The 18,106-nt window shown below is 42.9% G+C and overlaps 1 pseudogene; it reads right to left on the bottom strand.

The window, feature by feature from the left end:
- Nucleotides 1–2,143: 2,143 nt before the first annotated feature.
- LOC139235481 (Ig heavy chain C region-like) lies at nucleotides 2,144–3,685 on the bottom strand (annotated as a pseudogene).
- Nucleotides 3,686–18,106: the final 14,421 nt, after the last annotated feature.

Here is an 18,106-nt window from a genome sequence, read left to right on the forward strand (position 1 = left end):
AGGAACACCCCGCCCACCATGAGCCCCTTTTCAATGGCCAGGGACATCGCCCGCTCTGACCCCAGGAAGAACACGGCCTTCCCAGACATCTTGGAGACTTCGACAATGGCCGAGGGGCCGACTACCCCAGCCATCGCCCGCACGCACTCCTCAATGCTCATTGCGGGTTTAGTGTAGCCCTTGACCCCGTGTTTTTTAGTTATCAGTCTGAATGGTGGCAGGGCAGCAGGAGGCGAAGGAGGTGCCGTGGATGTGGATGCCACCTGCGCATAAGTCCTAGCTGGCCCTGCCACCGGCGTGGATGGGGTCGCCATCACGGGGTCCCTTTCAGGGCTACACCCACCCCAAAGTCACATGCCTTAATTGTCTTAAGTGGCCTCGTTTAAATATTTAACAGCGGGAGCTCTGAAAGAGGCACTCCTCTCCCCTAGTTGGCATTTGGGGAGGGGCCTTGCTCCCTCTGCTCAGTTGTCTAAATTGTTCTTGTCTTTTTTTTTTCCAATTGGGAGGAAGGGCTCTCAGAGAGAGAGGGGAGAGACAGAGAGAGAGATAGAGTGAGGGGTTGTGGGAAAGAGGGAGGCTGCAAGGGCAGATGTCCCCTCACAGTAATGGGTGGGTGCACTCCCCAGATGGCAAACAAAACAGTCTTTGGGGTTGACTTCGGGTGGGGCAGAAGATGTCTTCACCTGGAGCAGCTGGAGCCACACATGTACACACTCCCAACGATGTTAATTAGGGTGATTTAGTTTCTTCAGCCTGGTAGCTCCAGCTATCCCAGGCTAGGCAATGGGGGAGGGGTGCTTCAGTGGTGTGTGGGCCTAGCTGTAGTCAAGACCCCCACATACACTTCCACACACACACACACCCCCCGCGATGTTCTGGCCCTCGATTGGTCATCTTTCCTCCCCCCACCGATGCAACAAAGTCTTTTTGGTGAATGCACCAAAACACACCCACCTTTGGCTGAAGAAGTCTTTCCCTCCTTCCACATTGGCAAGTTGTTGTTCTTTTTCCCCCCTCTCTCCAAATCTTTGTTGAAATAATGAAGGTGTTGCAGTCTTCTGCTCTCCTCCTCTCACTCTAGATGAATGGTAATGAAGCCCCTTCCTTCCTCCACTTCCTGGGCTGGTCTCAGGGCTCACTCCAGGCCTTCCAGACGGGAGCTAAAGCAGGGAGTTCCTTCTCTCACAGCAGCCAGGCTCCAAGTGCATAGGCCACGCCTCCAAAGCTCCACCATTGGTCCTTGTGCATGAAACTCTTTTTGGGAGTAAACAAAAAACATTAAACCGTAACCTCCCCCCCGATCTGGGGGAAACACCACACATTTACAGGCCCTTTTATTTTTTTGTGGTATTTTTTGGGGGGGTTTTTTGGGCACAGAAACATATTTTTTTCCAAGTGCTCCCTATAAAAGGGGAGGGGGACACTAAAAGCACCGGCAATTAATGTTAGTTTGCAGGTGCAACAGGTAATCAGGAAGGCGAATGGAATGTTGACCTTCATTGCCAGAGAGATGGAGTACAAAAGCAGGGAGGTCCTTCTGCAACTGTATAGGGTATTGGTGAGGCCGCACCTGGAGTACTGCGTGCAGTTTTGGTCACCTTACTTAAGGAAGGATATACTAGCTTTGGAGGGGGTACAGAGACGATTCACGAGGCTGATTCAGGAGATGAGAGGGTTACCTTATGATGCTGGACTGAGTAGACTGGGTCTTTACTCGTTGAAATTCAGAAGGATGAGGGGTGATCGATAGAAACATTTAAAACAATGAAAGGCATAGACAAAATAGAGGCAGAGAGGTTGTTTCCACTGGTCGGGGGAGACTAGAACTAGGGGGCCCAGCCTCAAAATACGGGGGAGCCAATTTAAAACTCAGTTGAGAAGGAATTTCTTCTCCCACAGAGTGGAATTTACTGCAAAGGGGAGGAATTGAGGATAGCTCATTGAATGTATTCAATTCACAGAAAGATAGATTTTTAACCAATAAGGGAATTAAGGGTTATGGGGAGCGGGCGGGTAAGTGGAGCTGAGTCCACGGCCAGATCAGCCATGATCTTGTTGAATGGCGGAGCAGGCTCGAGATGCAAGATGCCCTACTTCTGTTACTAATTCTTATGTTCTTATGTTCTTATGAAGGTGTCCATCAGAACAAGGGAAATGCTTTACCACTGGATTTATTGACGGTTCTGTTGGTGATTATCAATGGGATCGCTTCATGTCCCACCACACAGGAGTGAGAGGCGCCGCTGGCCCACTCCTCGGCTGCAATGGATACCAGGCTGTACATGAAGAAGGAGCTGCTGCCGTTCTCCGCCATCACCTCGGTGTTCATGGAGTTGCCGGAATCCACGGGCTTGTCATTGACGGTCCATTTGATGAAGATCTATCGGGGGGAGAACCTCTCACTAAGCAGGTGAGGCTGACCAACATCTGAGCAGAGACTTCTTCTGCTGAGGGCAGGAGGACAGACACGGCCGGTTCCCGCGGATCTTTCGCTGTAGAACAGTTACAACAAAGGCCAATGAACTGGTTAGTTCCAGAGACAATGGGGGAAATTCAACCCAATACAGCGGGCGGGTTTTGGGCGTGGTGGTTGTTAAATTGGTAAAAATTAGAATCCCTACCTCAACTCGCTCACTTCCGGTTGTAATATTATATTTCAGTAATATATTTAAATGAGACTTGAATCCTCTATTTTAACCACCATTTGGTGTTTAACAGTCGCTGGTCCGGTTGGACACACTTTGTAAATCTCAGCAGTTACAGCAAGGTGGAGATTGCTGCTCCCAGGTGGTAATTGCCCTTACACCTACCTCCTGAATCCAGGGTCCCTGCCTAACCCACCCCCCGCGATCCGCGACCTCCTCACTCGGCTTCCAATCCTCCCGTTTTCACTGGTGGCCTGTGAGACCAACGCCCACAACTCGCCTTCCTCATTTAAATTCAGCCAATTTCCGGTGGTTAGATGTGAGAGAAATGGACACTGCGTTTAATTTTTTACGCTTTTCCTTTTCCCCTCTGTTGCCTCTCTGGTTTTCCATCCCTTATCCGAGGGAACGTAATCTTTCTCTCTGAAATCTTGAAGCATTGGACTGGAAAATGACAAAGAATTTAATGCACAGAATGATGAGATTTGGCTAACTGGTCTATGCCGGTGTTTATGATCCACACAAGCCTCCTCCGAGCCCACTTCATCTAAACCTAATAATATACCCTTCTATTTCTTTCTCGCTCATGGACTTATCCAGTTTCCCCTAAAATACATAATGTCAGGTCCCAGAGTGCTGAGTTGGTGGATTTACCAACCTGAATGATCAGAGTAGCCATTAAACACTTTATATAATCAATTGGCCCTTGAACATGCACTGGAAATAGTCACAGTATCTCAATTATTGCAACAATTTCCCCGCTCACCCTTTTCCTTGTGGATGGAATCTCTGAGAGGAGTCGACATATCCTGATGGCTCACCACGCAGTAGAACCTATCCCCACTCAGCCAGTCTTGTGTCGAGATGTTTAAGTTGCTGATCACACTGTTGGGATCCTCTCCGGGTTGGACGGCAATCTCTGATTTCAAAGTCTCGTTTTTTCGGGTCCAGGTCACGGTGAGCCCGTAAGGAACGTCAGACACGACGTACGTTAAGGTCACCGTGGCCTCCAGTAAAACCTTAATTAGCAATCTCATTGTGCGAGGCCCCTTGGGGAAGAGTGACCATAATATGGTGGAATTCTGCATTAGGATGGAGAATGAAACAGTAATTTCAGAGACCATGGTCCAGAACTTAAAGAAGGGTAACTTTGAAGGTATGAGGCGTGAATTGGCTAGGATAGATTGGCGAATGATACTTAGGGGGTTGACTGTGGATGGGCAATGGCAGACATTTAGAGACCGCATGGATGAAGTACAACAATTGTACATTCCTGTCTGGCGTAAAAATAAAAAGGGGAAGGTGGCTCAACCGTGGCTATCTAGGGAAATCAGGGATAGTATTAAAGCCAAGGAAGTGGCATACAAATTGGCCAGAAATATCAGCGAACCTGGGGACTGGGAGAAATTTAGAACTCAGCAGAGGAGGACAAAGGGTTTGATTTGGACAGGGAAAATGGAGTACGAGAAGAAGCTTGCAGGGAACATTAAGGCGGATTGCAAAAGTTTCTATAGGAATGTAAAGAGAAAAAGGTTGGTGAAGACAAACGTAGGTCCCCTGCAGTCAGAATCAGGGGAAGTCATAACGGGGAACAAAGAAATGGCGGATCAATTGAACAAGTACTTTGGTTCGGTATTCACTAAGGAGGATACAAACAACCTTCCGGATATAAAAGGGGTCAGAGGGTCTAGTAAGGAAGAGGAACTGAGGGAAATCTTTATTAGTCGGGAAATTGTGTTGGGGAAATTGATGGGATTGAAGGCAGATAAATCCCCAGGGCCTGATGGCCTGCATCCTAGAGTACTTAAGGAGGTGGCCTTGGAAATAGCGGATGCATTGACAGTCATTTTCCAACATTCCATTGACTCTGGATCAGTTCCTATGGAGTGGAGGGTAGCCAATGTAACCCCACTTTTTAAAAAAGGAGGGAGAGAGAAAACAGGGAATTATAGACCGGTCAGCCTGACCTCAGTAGTGGGTAAAATGATGGAATCAATTATTAAGGATGTCATAGCAGTGCATCTGGAAAATGGTGACATGATAGGTCCAAGTCAGCATGGATTTGTGAAAGGGAAATCATGCTTGACAAATCTTCTGGAATTTTTTGAGGATGTTTCCAGTAAAGTGGACAAAGGAGAACCAGTTGATGTGGTATATTTGGACTTTCAGAAGGCTTTCGACAAGGTCCCACACAAGAGATTAATGTGCAAAGTTAAAGCACATGGGATTGGGGGTAGTGTGCTGACGTGGATTGAGAACTGGTTGTCAGACAGGAAGCAAAGAGTAGGAGTAAACGGGTACTTTTCAGAATGGCAGGCAGTGACTAGTGGAGTGCCGCAAGGTTCTGTGCTGGGGCCCCAGCTGTTTACATTGTACATTAATGATTTAGACGAGGGGATTAAATGCAGTATCTCCAAATTTGCGGATGATACTAAGTTGGGTGGCAGTGTGAGCTGCGAGGAGGATGCTATTAGGCTGCAGAGTGACTTGGATAGGTTAGGTGAGTGGGCAAATGCATGGCAGATGAAGTATAATGTGGATAAATGTGAGGTTATCCACTTTGGTGGTAAAAACAGAGAGACAGACTATTATCTGAATGGTGACAGATTAGGAAAAGGGAAGGTGCAACGAGACCTGGGTGTCATGGTACATCAGTCATTGAAGGTTGGCATGCAGGTACAGCAGGCGGTTAAGAAAGCAAATGGCATGTTGGCCTTCATAGCGAGGGGATTTGAATACAGGGGCAGGGAGGTGTTGCTACAGTTGTACAGGGCCTTGGTGAGGCCACACCTGGAGTATTGTGTACAGTTTTGGTCTCCTAACTTGAGGAAGGACTTTCTTGCTATTGAGGGAGTGCAGCGAAGGTTCACCAGACTGATTCCCGGGATGGCGGGACTGACCTATCAAGAAAGATTGGATCAATTGGGCTTGTATTCACTGGAGTTCAGAAGAATGAGAGGGGACCTCATAGAAACGTTTAAAATTCTGACGGGTTTAGACAGGTTAGATGCAGAAAGAATGTTCCCAATGTTGGGGAAGTCCAGAACCAGGGGTCACAGTCTGAGGATAAGGGGTAAGCCATTTAGGACCGAGATGAGGAGAAACCTCTTCACCCAGAGAGTGGTGAGCCTGTGGAATTCTCTACCACAGAAAGTAGTTGAGGCCAATTCACTAAATATATTCAAAAGGGAGTTAGATGAAGTCCTTACTACTCGGGGGATCAAGGGTTATGGCGAGAAAGCAGGAAGGGGGTACTGAAGTTTCATGTTCAGCCATGAACTCATTGAATGGCGGTGCAGGCTAGAAGGGCTGAATGGCCTGCTCCTGCACCTATTTTCTATGTTTCTATTTTCTATGTTTCTATGTGACGGTGGGCGAAGAGTGATTTTTAATCGCTGCATGGGACATCCACTGCGAAACAGGAATGAAAGTCAGGAAAAGCCGCATCTTCAGAATCAGGACACCAATAATTAGCCTTAACTCTTTCAAGGGGAATAACTCACTTTTGAGATATCAACCTCTCGCTATTGCTTGAACACTTTCGTTATGGAAGGCAATGAATTGGCAACGATTCTGGGAGGTCTGTAATATTTCCTGTGTATTTGAGCCAGAGCCACCTGTAATGGGCTGTGAAGCAAATACCTGGCCTAAAATGGGAATACATTGGGACACAATTGTGATAGGCACTGAATGGCGCTCTCCCTGCAATCCCTTGCTCCTTTACGCCCGTCTATATATTCTTGCACCCAAACGTATCTCCACTGCGTATAATAGCTGATGCCCGAATATCCCCAAGTTCAAGAGGTCGACACCAGCATTATACTGGTTCAAAACCAGTTTCAAATTAATTGCAGGATTTATGGGACAACAGGAAACAAAGTTAAGTTTCTAGTCTTTTGCTGCTATTTTTGTTGCGATGAAAATGTGCAGGAACCAGTCAGATCCCATCAGAGGAGAAGTGCAATGTCCGGAGAATGGAGTTGCAAGGAATCTTTTGTGGTGGGGCATCATTTGTAATGATGTGAGGTAGTTTGTTAATATCTGTAATTGCTGAACATTTATCATGTCTGGTGAGAGAGATTCAGAAAGCACTATGACCTCAGGGCATTAATATCAACATAGGAATAGGAGAAGGCCATTCAGCCCATCCATCCTGTCCCGCCATCCAGTTAGATCATGGCTGATCAACACTCAACACCATCTTCACGCCTTGGCTATGTAACCCATGACAACCTTGCCGAACAAAAATCTATCAATCTCAGTTTTCAACTTTTCAATAGAAAGCAAGTGTCAGCAGCTTTTGGGGAGGGAAATCCCGACTTGCACTATTCTTCATTTGAGAAATTCCTTTCTGACATCACCTGTGCACGGCCTAACTCTAATGTTAAGGTTCTGCTACTTGTTCTGGACTCTCCCATCAAACTAAATCAATGTTTCTATATCAACTCGATCAATTCCATTTATCAACTTAAACACGTCAATTGGATCATCTCTTAACGTTCCATACTCGCCACCTGATCATTTTACATTATTAGCCCCGGTATAATTCGGGTAAACATGCAGTTTAGCACCTCCACGTATATCCTTTCTCAGGTGCAGAGCCTAGAATTGGACTCAGTACTCTGAATAGGGTAGATGCCCATTCTTGCAGTGGGTTCCTGGACAGTTAGCAGTAAAGGATTCCAGACTCCTATTGCCGTTGCGTATATGATCAGCCAACTCAGGATATACCTTAGACTAAGGACACGTCACTCACTGCCTGACACCAGAGCAAGGGGAAAACTTCTTTGGCGAGGTTAATAAATCCTGAGCAATGAGGAATCCTGAACCAGAAGATCGTGGGTTGAAGTCCCACTCCAAATATTTGATCACAATATGTAAGCAGAGTCTCTCAGTGCAGTGCTGGGGGCGTGGTGCATTGTCGGAGGTGCCGTATTTCGGATCATGTGTTAAACCTAGAATCCATCTAGCCTCTCAGGTGGAGGTAAAAGTTCCCCTGGAATTATTTCAATGAAAAGCAGAGGAGTTCTCCCTGGTGGCCTGTGAATATTAATCCCTCAAGAAATAACACTAACAAAAAAAATGGTCGTTATCACACTGCTTTTTGTGGGAGCTTGCTGTGCACTAGGTGACTGCCGCACTTTGTACATTACAACTGTGACCACATTTCACAACTTAATTCATTGCCTGGCAAGCGCTTTGGTTCAGTCTGTGGTCGCTGAAGGCGCTGTATAAAGTCAAAATTGTATCGCAAGAATACACAAACTGCATGATTGGGAATTAGGAATATTCCTCTGCTTTCTACTAATTTCAATCAAAGTTGTGACTGAGATCAGCGCTCAGAATGGTCTGGAACCTCCCTGGATTGTGCCTCTTACCCTGAGATCTGCTGAAGTTACGGCTTTGTGTGCCCCCTTCATGAGTGACCTGGCAGGTGTAGACCGAGCCGGTGAACCATTCCCTGGCGGGGAGTGTCAGCCGACTGGCCGTCAAAACGTTTCCGTTCATCTCAAAGGCGGGAGAGGTGATGAAGCCCGAATCCAGGAGTTGTCCACTCTTCAGCCAATTCATGGTCAGTGACTTTGGCCTTAATTCGATGATTGAACACATGGCGCTTGCATATCTGCTGCTGATGATTTGTTCAGTGGAACATGGCAAGAGGAGAACAATTGGAGGAACAATGATCCGTTCACGACGTTCACGAGAAGGCATTTTATTGACATTGCTTGCAAAATAAATGATTAAGAAATGCAAAGTGTCCTTATATTTTAACAAGTTCTTTGCTGTCAGATTCACACTAACCTGGCATTTGCAGAGAGCAAAATTGTGCACAGTATACTCAGTGTAATATGCAGACCAGAACTGTGCATAATATTCTAAGTGCGATATGGGGATCAGAACCATGCACAGTATTCTAAGTGTGATATGGAGACCAGAGCTGTGCATACTATTCTAAGTACGATATGGAGACCAGAACTTTACACAGTATTCTAAGTATGAGATGGAAACCAGAATTGTAAACAATATTCTAAATGTGATAAGGAAACTAGAACTGTGCACAGTATTCTAAGTATTATATGGAGACCAGAACTATGCACAGTACTCTAAGTGTTGTCTAACCAAGTTTCTATACAAGTTCAACATAACTTCTCACCTCATCACAGATTGCCCTGTATCCCACATCATTAACCTGACATTGTGATGTTCCACACCGACACACCACGTCGAACCTCGCAGCAGATTGTGCTGCTCCCCACCTCGGACTCGGTGATGGTTAACTGGCTGCTCAGGGTGCAGGTTCAAATCTTTTTGAGCAATGACGGGTAGGTCTTCAATCCAGTGGTGATCGGCTCTTTATCTTCCTTCCAGAAAAGGCTGATGATGTCAGGGGAGTAGTCCATCACCAAACAGCCCTACGTGATGGAGCCATCGGTGCTGGGTTGTTCACAGGAGGAGAGCAGGGCGCAGAGGGTGGGGGGAGACGGTGTTACTGGGAAGGAATGGCCCATTGAACAAGTTAGACTCTGTAATCCGTGCTTATAAAAGAAATAAACAAATCGAAATTTGACTGCAGAATAAACTAATTCCACCATTTCTCCATCAAAGGCTACACGGGCATTTGAGCTTCTGTCAGTTCTATCGTAAGCACCTGTTAATGCGCTGGTCAGGAACGCACCTCTCTATCACCGAGCTCTATCACATTACACAACAAGAACCTTTACACAACTCGTCAATAAAGAAGCCTTCATTGGATCATACAATAGCAGAACAGAGACGTTTTTCCTGTTATTTCGGCCTGCATTTATTTCTCAATCAGCACCATTTCTTGTCCTTTATTTAATTGCAGTTTGGGAAAATTTGCTCTGTGCACGTTGCCTGCGGTGTATCCGTACAAAACAACAGTGACTGCACTTCAAAGTAACAGCGGAATTCCGGCTTAGGACGTTCGCAAAAACCCTGCAAACTTGCCTACCACATAATTCAACAGGTAGCGTTTCCATAGTCTAGTTTCTAAGATGCAAGTTGTAAATGAACCGCGATTGAGTCGAATTTCTTCCTTATTTTCTCAGCATTTGAGGGAGAGCGATGTCCTTCAGCGCACTGTGATCTGAGCTCTATTCCATCCTATTATATGCATGTCTCTTGAGTAGCCTGCTTCCTGCAACTCAATTAATAATCCGAATAAAATACCATTCCAAAATCCGGTTAATTTGAAGTTACTCCTTAAATGGCCCGTTTCAATTCCTATTGTTGTTCTTGTTATATAACAATGACATCGACTTGGTTACAGGGAATACAATTTCGAAGTTCAAAAATGATGCAAAACCTGGCAACGTAGCCAATAGTGAGCATGATAGCAGCAGACTCCATTAGGAGACAGATGGACCAGTGAAATAGGCTTGGACATGGCAATTGCAATTCAATGCGAATCATTGAGAAGCGATGCACATTGGGTGGAAGTTGGAGAGGCAGTATAATCTAAATAGTATTGTTTTGAGCGGATGCACGAATAGAGAGATCTGGATGTACATATTCACAAATCTTTGAAGAGGGCAGGGCAAACTGTTAAGGCTGTTAGGAATGCGTATGGGATACTTGACTTTGTAAATGGGGCATTGAATACAAAAACAAGGCGGTTATGCTAAACTTACAGATCACGTGTTAGGCCTCAGCTGGACTATTGCTTACAATTTTGTCACCACAATGTAGGAAGGATGTCAAGCCCTTGGGGAGTGTAGAGGGGAGGCTTTTACCTGGATGATGCCAGGGATGGGGTCTTCAGTTATGCGGAGAGATTGGAGAAGCTGGAATATTCTCCTTAGAGCAGAGGTTAAGAGGAGACCTAAGAGAGATATTCAACATTATGTCAGGTTAAGTATACTAAGTCGGGAGAAAATGTTCCGCTGGAAAGTAGGTGGGTAACCAAATGTCGCAGTTTTAAAATAATTGTGAAAAGATCAGAAGGTGAAATTCAGGTGATTTTATTCACACAGAGGTTTGCTAATTTCAGGAATGCTCCAGCCAGTATCTCCTGTACGTCAGGAGGACTCATTTGCACGTTTACAATGTAAACTCTGGGGTGTTGGACTAAATTGGACAGCTCTTTCAGAGCCGGCACAGGCACGATGCCTGAATGGCCTCTTCCAATTATGTGTGATGCTATGAGTCTACACAAGTCAGTGGGAATAGTTCTTCTAGATTTCATGGAAGGAAACACTTCATATTTTGGACACCACTACCAGATCTATTTTTATTGTTCGTTATAATGAAAGAGGATATTTAAAATAAAGGGATCTTATAAATCTGACGCAAATTAGTCAATCGCATGCTGTTAGAAAAGCTTAAATTCATTGCGAATGATGACTTATTGCAGGTTGACTCTCTCTCTTTAAATGTTTCACAGAATTGCAGCTCAGTGACTGTGTGCCTTGTGTTGTGACCCAGGCCAATAGCTGCATCTCCTCACAGTTTGTCGCTGCCTTTAACCTTCACAGGAAGAATTGGACAACATAATTTTTCTAAACATGAGGTCCCCATGATGGTTATTTGAAGTGGCAGTCTCGATATTCTCTATTTTAATTGTGGAAATAACTTGTAACCTCCCATCAGATCAGAACAGGCGCTGCTTTCTGGAGCGTTATTCACTTCCTGAAACTGTTTGTTCTGAAAGTGAGCTGAGGATCAGGCCAATCATGTTCTTTAGTAATCTGATGCTCAAAATGTTCAAACATTAATAACTCATAAAAAATTGGGCATTTTTTTCAGAAAGAATATAAACATCAAAGAATGTGCGCTTTTTAATCTGTGCAATGGGCCGAATTATTGTATATATCTGGCACGAGCAGTTTATCTGCTATCTGTTAGACGCAGATAACGGTGCCTAGAACATTACTGACCAAGCACTCTCAGGTCAGACACAGCACGGATAAGAGAGCAAAGCTCCCGCTATGCTGCCGTGTGGGTCAGGACAGGTATAGCAAGTGTTGCACACAGAGTAATATGTTATCTATACTATCCCGTCAAACATTCCCAGCTCAAGTACTGCAGAGATGTGCTACGAAATTTCTCCCCCAAAAATGCGTTATCAAATTTACCGATTAATTAAGCACAATTATTACGAGTACAATGAAAATCTTCCAATGCACTGTCCCATTAAAGCGCACCACCCCTCCAAAGCTCTGATTAAATAGAAGACATTCTATATTGAAGGACCCAATTAAGTTCCACGTCCTTGTAAAGAAAAGGTTAAATACTGATTAAAGCTATCTCTGCAATGTCCCATCATGCACTGCCAGGTAAGATAACGCACGGGTTAGTTGCAGAGTAAAGCAGTCATATCAAACACTGTCAGGGCAGGTACAACCGGGTTAGAAACTGATTAAAGCTTCTTCGACTGTCTCCTCGTGGTGTTTCGGAACTGCTCATTCTGACTGTCACAATCTGGGTTACTGATCTCATTTCTACGGCGAATCCTCAACCTTAAAGTCAATCTTTCACGTTTCTCACAGATACCAATTTCTTAAATAACTGAATTAAATGACACTCCCCGCAATACAGGATCACAACCCAGAAGGTTTACAACCCGTCAGGAGGACTCCTGATGCTCACTCAGTGAGCAGGCGCACAGAAACAGAACAGACACAAACGGTGCAACAAGGGTGCTCTAGGCAGAGAGAGACCAGTTCAATCTGTTAATTTCAATGAAGATGTTAGATTTCTAGTTTATTTCTTGTCAATTTCCAACCACCTCAACGCTGCAGATTCTTTGAAATTAATCTGATATTAATTTGAGAGACTCTTCAACATCCAGCCATTTCCCCATCTCTGTCAACTATCTTGTAAACCGTGTAAAAATTTACTTCCCTGAAAGCAAGTAGCTGGAAATAATTCACATTCCACGGGAATTTGCTGCCCGTCACACGGGACTCGGTGACAGAGTAAGAATGTCACAATCCAGGAGACATATACAGCGATACCTAATCACCCACTGATTTTATATGTTTTCATCAGTAAATATAACCTGTAAAATCATCGCGGCAAAACAGGAAATTAATTCACTAAAATCTGCAGCGACACATTGTCGAACTCAGCACAGCCGAGTTATCAATGCATTGTTTTCTAAATTAATTTATGAATGAATTAAACATTATCTCCAACGCTTGAAATTTTGCAATAATTGTAATACTGACCAGTATGCAACACAATTGTAAGTGCTCGCTTATGTTTTAATGAATTAGCACTGATGTTACATTCTAATTTAATGTTCATGTTAGCTGAATATTGAAAATAATCTGAGTGCCAGTCTGGCCCTTCCTCCTCAGAAGCATACCTACCTGGAACTTTTGAAATTAAATTAACGTGCTTGAATTTCAGCCATACAAATAGAAGTAATTATTAAACATTTTAAAACCTTTTATGCCTGATAACTTGTGATATATTATGGTTTACTTAACTTACCACAACAATTAATCAATATTAAAATATTAAGCAGCATATTAATACATGACTACTCTGAAATATACCTTATTTTTACTTAAATGGAATCAAATTTGAATAATTGACAATAATCACGCAGTTCTACTATTGTCCCGTTCTCGACCGACACCTTTTTAAACTCTGCATGTTTCTAATATAGCATAAACTGCGTCTATTTGCAGAGAGCATTTCACATTATGGATTTGGGTGTGGACTAATTTAAATAGTTCTCTGTCCAGCCAGGGTCACAACTCCGATGGGCTGTAAACCGCTTGTTTACTAATGCTGGAATCTCGAGCTGAAATATTCTCCTCAATCTTAAACCCCAAAAATGGTTTTATTAATTAAAATCCATTCTTGCAGTTTGCAGTCAGTAGCAGAGCCTTCACTACTTAATAACACAGACAATCTTTTAAAGTTCATAGAAACATAGAAAATAGCTGCAGGAGTAGGCCATTCGGCCCTTCGCGCCTGCACCGCCATTCAATGAGTTCCTGGCTGAACACTCCAGTTATTCACAAAATGCCCGTAAGTTAATGATTAAATATATTCTGCTACTTCTTGAAAATAGTTTCCAGAATGGTCAGTGTAAAACTAGAGGATAACAATTCATTCAGACCATCTGGAGCACTGAAACTGAATGTGCAAATGGAGGAGAGACTTTGTTCATCAATTTAATATTAATAAAAATTAAACATAGCTCTCAGATATGGTTTGTGCTTTGTCTACCTTCTATTCCGCATACAGCAGCGTTTTGGGAGATAGGATTTTGTTTCAAATACAAAGTAAGATGAACCTTTTGTAAGTAAATTAATCTGCTTGAATTTCAATGGATTACTTGCTGTCTCCAGCCATACGCATTCGGAATCTGCCTTGAATTTCAATATAATTACATGAACAATTCTTTGACTGCCAGCGATGCCTGTCTCTCAGCTTTTGTTCTTGCAAAGTGTTCAAGGTTAACTTAGTGATAATTCTATCAAACAACACACAATATTGATTCAATAACAAATTTCGGCTACACAGTGAGAATGTCATACCCCGGCAGATAGATTAAATTGACAAAATGCAATTTGCAACACGGCTTTAAGTTATAATTAATTGCACTCAGTCATTCATCTGTGTAAAGAGGAGGTAGCAAGTAATTGAACTCCCGACTCAAACTGAACACAGCGGTGGAATCAGTATGTTGTTAATGAAATAATTGCAGGCATAATTAATAACTGTATCCAGCCTCTAAAAGTTTCTGCTTCCCTTAATGGTGCCCAGTGTAGAGCAGGATTTTTGAAGGCGAATAATATTCAGTAAATGAACATTGGACTAATAGCATATTTTAATAACATTCGGTGATATTATTGCATTATAATCGGTTGGTTAATAGTAATTTAATTCAACTACAACCTGAATAAGTTAATTATGTAGATGGCAACTAGTTACATTTCACATATTAATATACCAGCATCGTCAAAATAGATTAATAGTTGAATATATAATTATCACTTCAATAATTGTGCTGTTAAAATACCTTTCAATGACTTCTGATGTCTAAACCCGTCCTGTTCTTTGCCTACCTACTGTTTAAAAACAGTTTCAAAATACATATCTTGTTTGGATTCGATCAGAAACCTGCTGCTGCCCGCTGTCACCGATATTAAACATTGTAGAAACGCCAAACAGCTTCACTAATTCTAGGTATTCTGAGTAACACAGGCACGAACTCTCCTCAGCAGATCAACACAAAATCACATCGCTGAGGGGCGGAATCCCTCGACAGAACCTTTCATGGAGCAGATCCGTAATTCTATAAACACTTTCAGCAGAATCAAATGTATCATTGCAAAAAAATCTCATTACACAATCACCGAACCCGCCTCACACTGAGATATCTAATGATTGAATTCAACAGAAATATAAAATACTGACAGAGAATTGTGATTCGACGGATTATGTTAAATACGTTAATTTTGATATTATAGCGTATTTCAATAATAATTGGTGATATTACTACGTTATAATAATGTTAATTTAAATGTGTTCCAGCTGGAAATATGTTAATTTTTCAGTTCTTAATTACAGCTCACGTATTGAATCTGATCATTTGGGAACATTCGGTCAGTAAATGACAATGTAATTTTCATGAAAAAACTTAAAAGTCCTTTAGGTTATTTACTGATCGCTAAGCTTTCTGTTTTGTGCCTACAATGTTCTTTTAAACACATTCAAACACAATGTTTGCATTCGACCAGAAAAACTGCAGCAATCAGAGGTCACCAAGATTAAACATTGCAGAAACGTCAAACAGTGTAATAATCATAAAGTATTTAAAGTAACCTAGACACACAGTCTCGGCAGCAAATAAATACCAAATCACATCAACAACATTTTCTGTGGAGAAACAGTTGAATTCTATAATCACTTTGCAGCAGAATCACATTGATAATTGCAAAAAAATCTCAAAACAAAATCCACCGGACCCAAGTTTCAGTGAACGAAATAATTATTAAAATAAACAGAAATATAAAATAAAGAAAAAATACAAGTGTTACTGAATCAGTGAATGCTCCTTACCTGCAGTCACCGTCACCATGGTTCCTTGTCCCCAGTAGCCCATTGCGTAACACAGTGAGACACGTTGTGTCAAATACTCAGGCGGACTGTTAACTGTAAAATACAGAGATTAAATTCCACCCAGCTCTAAAAACCCGATTCTGACTGTCGTAAGAGTGAATCAGCGAGATATTTCATTTTGTAGCGTTCATTATATTTACAAAAATGATTGGAATACTTCTCAAGCATCTGTGCATGTTCAACATGGCAATCAATAGTAATAAAGAAGAAAACTGTTATACATTTAAATATATATATATATATATATATAACTTATTTCTAATTATTTTTATTTAAGCCTCAGTTCCTTCGACGCTCCTGGCGTGGTAATGGTCGCAGGTTTTAGCAAACTCCCTGTCTGGGGTATTTGTATGGAGAGCTCACTCTGTATTGCACCATGACCCACTCCCGTAGTCCTTCCTTGCACAGTAATAGATGGCGGTGTCTTCGCTCCTCTTGTTCTTTATGTCCAACGTGAAGATGTTGTTTGATGTGTCTTTGGATGCAGTAAATCGGCTGTCAATCCCTGGGACGTTATTCTTGCTCGATGGAGTGCAGTAGTAAACCAGCCACTCCAGCCCCTGACCGGGAACCTGGCGGACCCAGTTCATGCCATAGCCGCCAAAATCGAACCCGCTGGTTTATAGGTCAGTCTCAGGGAGACTCAGGAAATCCTGGTTTTGCCTCGGGCTGAGTCAACACCACATCCGACTGGACACCTGTAAAAATAATCAAAATATCCCGAGGATCAATCCTCGGGAAATGATTCCTGACTCTGTAAAATTTCAGAGAGAGACTCGCACTGAGACAGTAACAATGAGAGAATTGGACAATAAAAACTACTCACGGGAAAGTAAAGCCAGCAACAGAACGAAAGCAATCGCCGACCTCATCCTCCTGGCAATGTGTGGTGACTGGTTCCAGCAAGAACTCACTGAGCAAACCCACTCCCAGACTGTTGTATTGCGCTCCCAGTGGCCGGCAGCTAAATACCTGGGAGATGGGGGCGAGGTTAAAGGCGCCTCCCATTGATTCCCTGATAGAAGCGGTTTCTGGATCCACGTCACTCCTTCCACATCACCAACAGAATGGACTCACATCTGGATTGTAAATTAAATCCCTTTATTCCTCACTCTTTCACAGGGGATGTAAATCTTTGAGATTGAATTACATTATCAGGATCTAATGACACGGCCAGTTTGTGCTTTTACATCTCCCGCTATCTATCCATGCAACTGTACCAATAAAGTATCCCCTATAATCTGAATTGATATCACTCTATGTAACCGAGTGCGGTAGATGGGTAATGTGATTCTATTTACAGTGTACTTGGCTGAAGCTACACTTTTGTTCTGGAGATGAGATCATACTCCTCACATTATACAATTGTCTCTCACTGCATTTCACTAACTGCCCCTGAGTCTGTGACTCTAAGACAGCCGTTTGTAAATTTAGCTGTAAAATAAGTCTGCTTGTCTGATGATTAAGGAGTGAGTTGACGAAGACACATAAGAAAGTGGGGGCCGCCCGCTTCAGACCAGCGTTTTATGAGAGAAGCTGGTGAATCAGAATCGATAATGTGATCAGCAAACCTTGACATCCAAATCCTTGCCGCTAACTTTAATAGCGACCGAATGTGTAACAGACACGGGTAACAGGAACACGGTGTATCAGGACATAGTGGTATCTTACAGAATATCACAGGAATAAATGCTTCATCTCCAGCAGAAACAGATCACAATCTGGGCCTTTCACCACCCACTGGTAGCCGGGCTATGAGAGGGCTTGTTCAGGGATCCAAATCAGTTCAAGTTACACCGCACCCTGCGCGGCTACTGATCACGAATAATGGAGACATGTGTTTAGACCAGGCGCAAAATTCTGTGAGAATATTAAAGAAGTGCAGCTGGCACTTCTCTGTGAGAATATTCAAGGCAATTCAACCTGTTTTAGTTACTTTGCGAATCCCACTCATCTCATTACAGTGTGGGGTGAGGACATTAAACCTCTCTCCAGCACTTCATGCTGTACTGAATAAATCGATTGAAAGATTTAGAATGGTCTTTATTTGGAAATAGTTTTCATTAGGTACCGTGTGGATCAATTCATTATTTTCAGATCCTGTTTTGTAATATTGTGAGCATGCAATTTACGTAAAATCATTCTTGAGATGTTATACTATGGAAAATGTTTCTTATTTTAAAAGTTCGACTGAATAATGTAATATTTAAATAGTTAAATACCATATTTCTCTCATTCTTGTTCACGCTAATCTGACCCGCACAATATTTGGCAGTAACCCAACCGACTGCCGTCAGCGAGCCTCGAACACCAGTGTCATTTTCAGGAAGCATCTGGGGTTCTGTGCACTCCAT

This window comes from Pristiophorus japonicus, chromosome 23, assembly GCF_044704955.1.
Source record: "Pristiophorus japonicus isolate sPriJap1 chromosome 23, sPriJap1.hap1, whole genome shotgun sequence".
Lineage (NCBI taxonomy): Eukaryota > Metazoa > Chordata > Chondrichthyes > Pristiophoridae > Pristiophorus > Pristiophorus japonicus.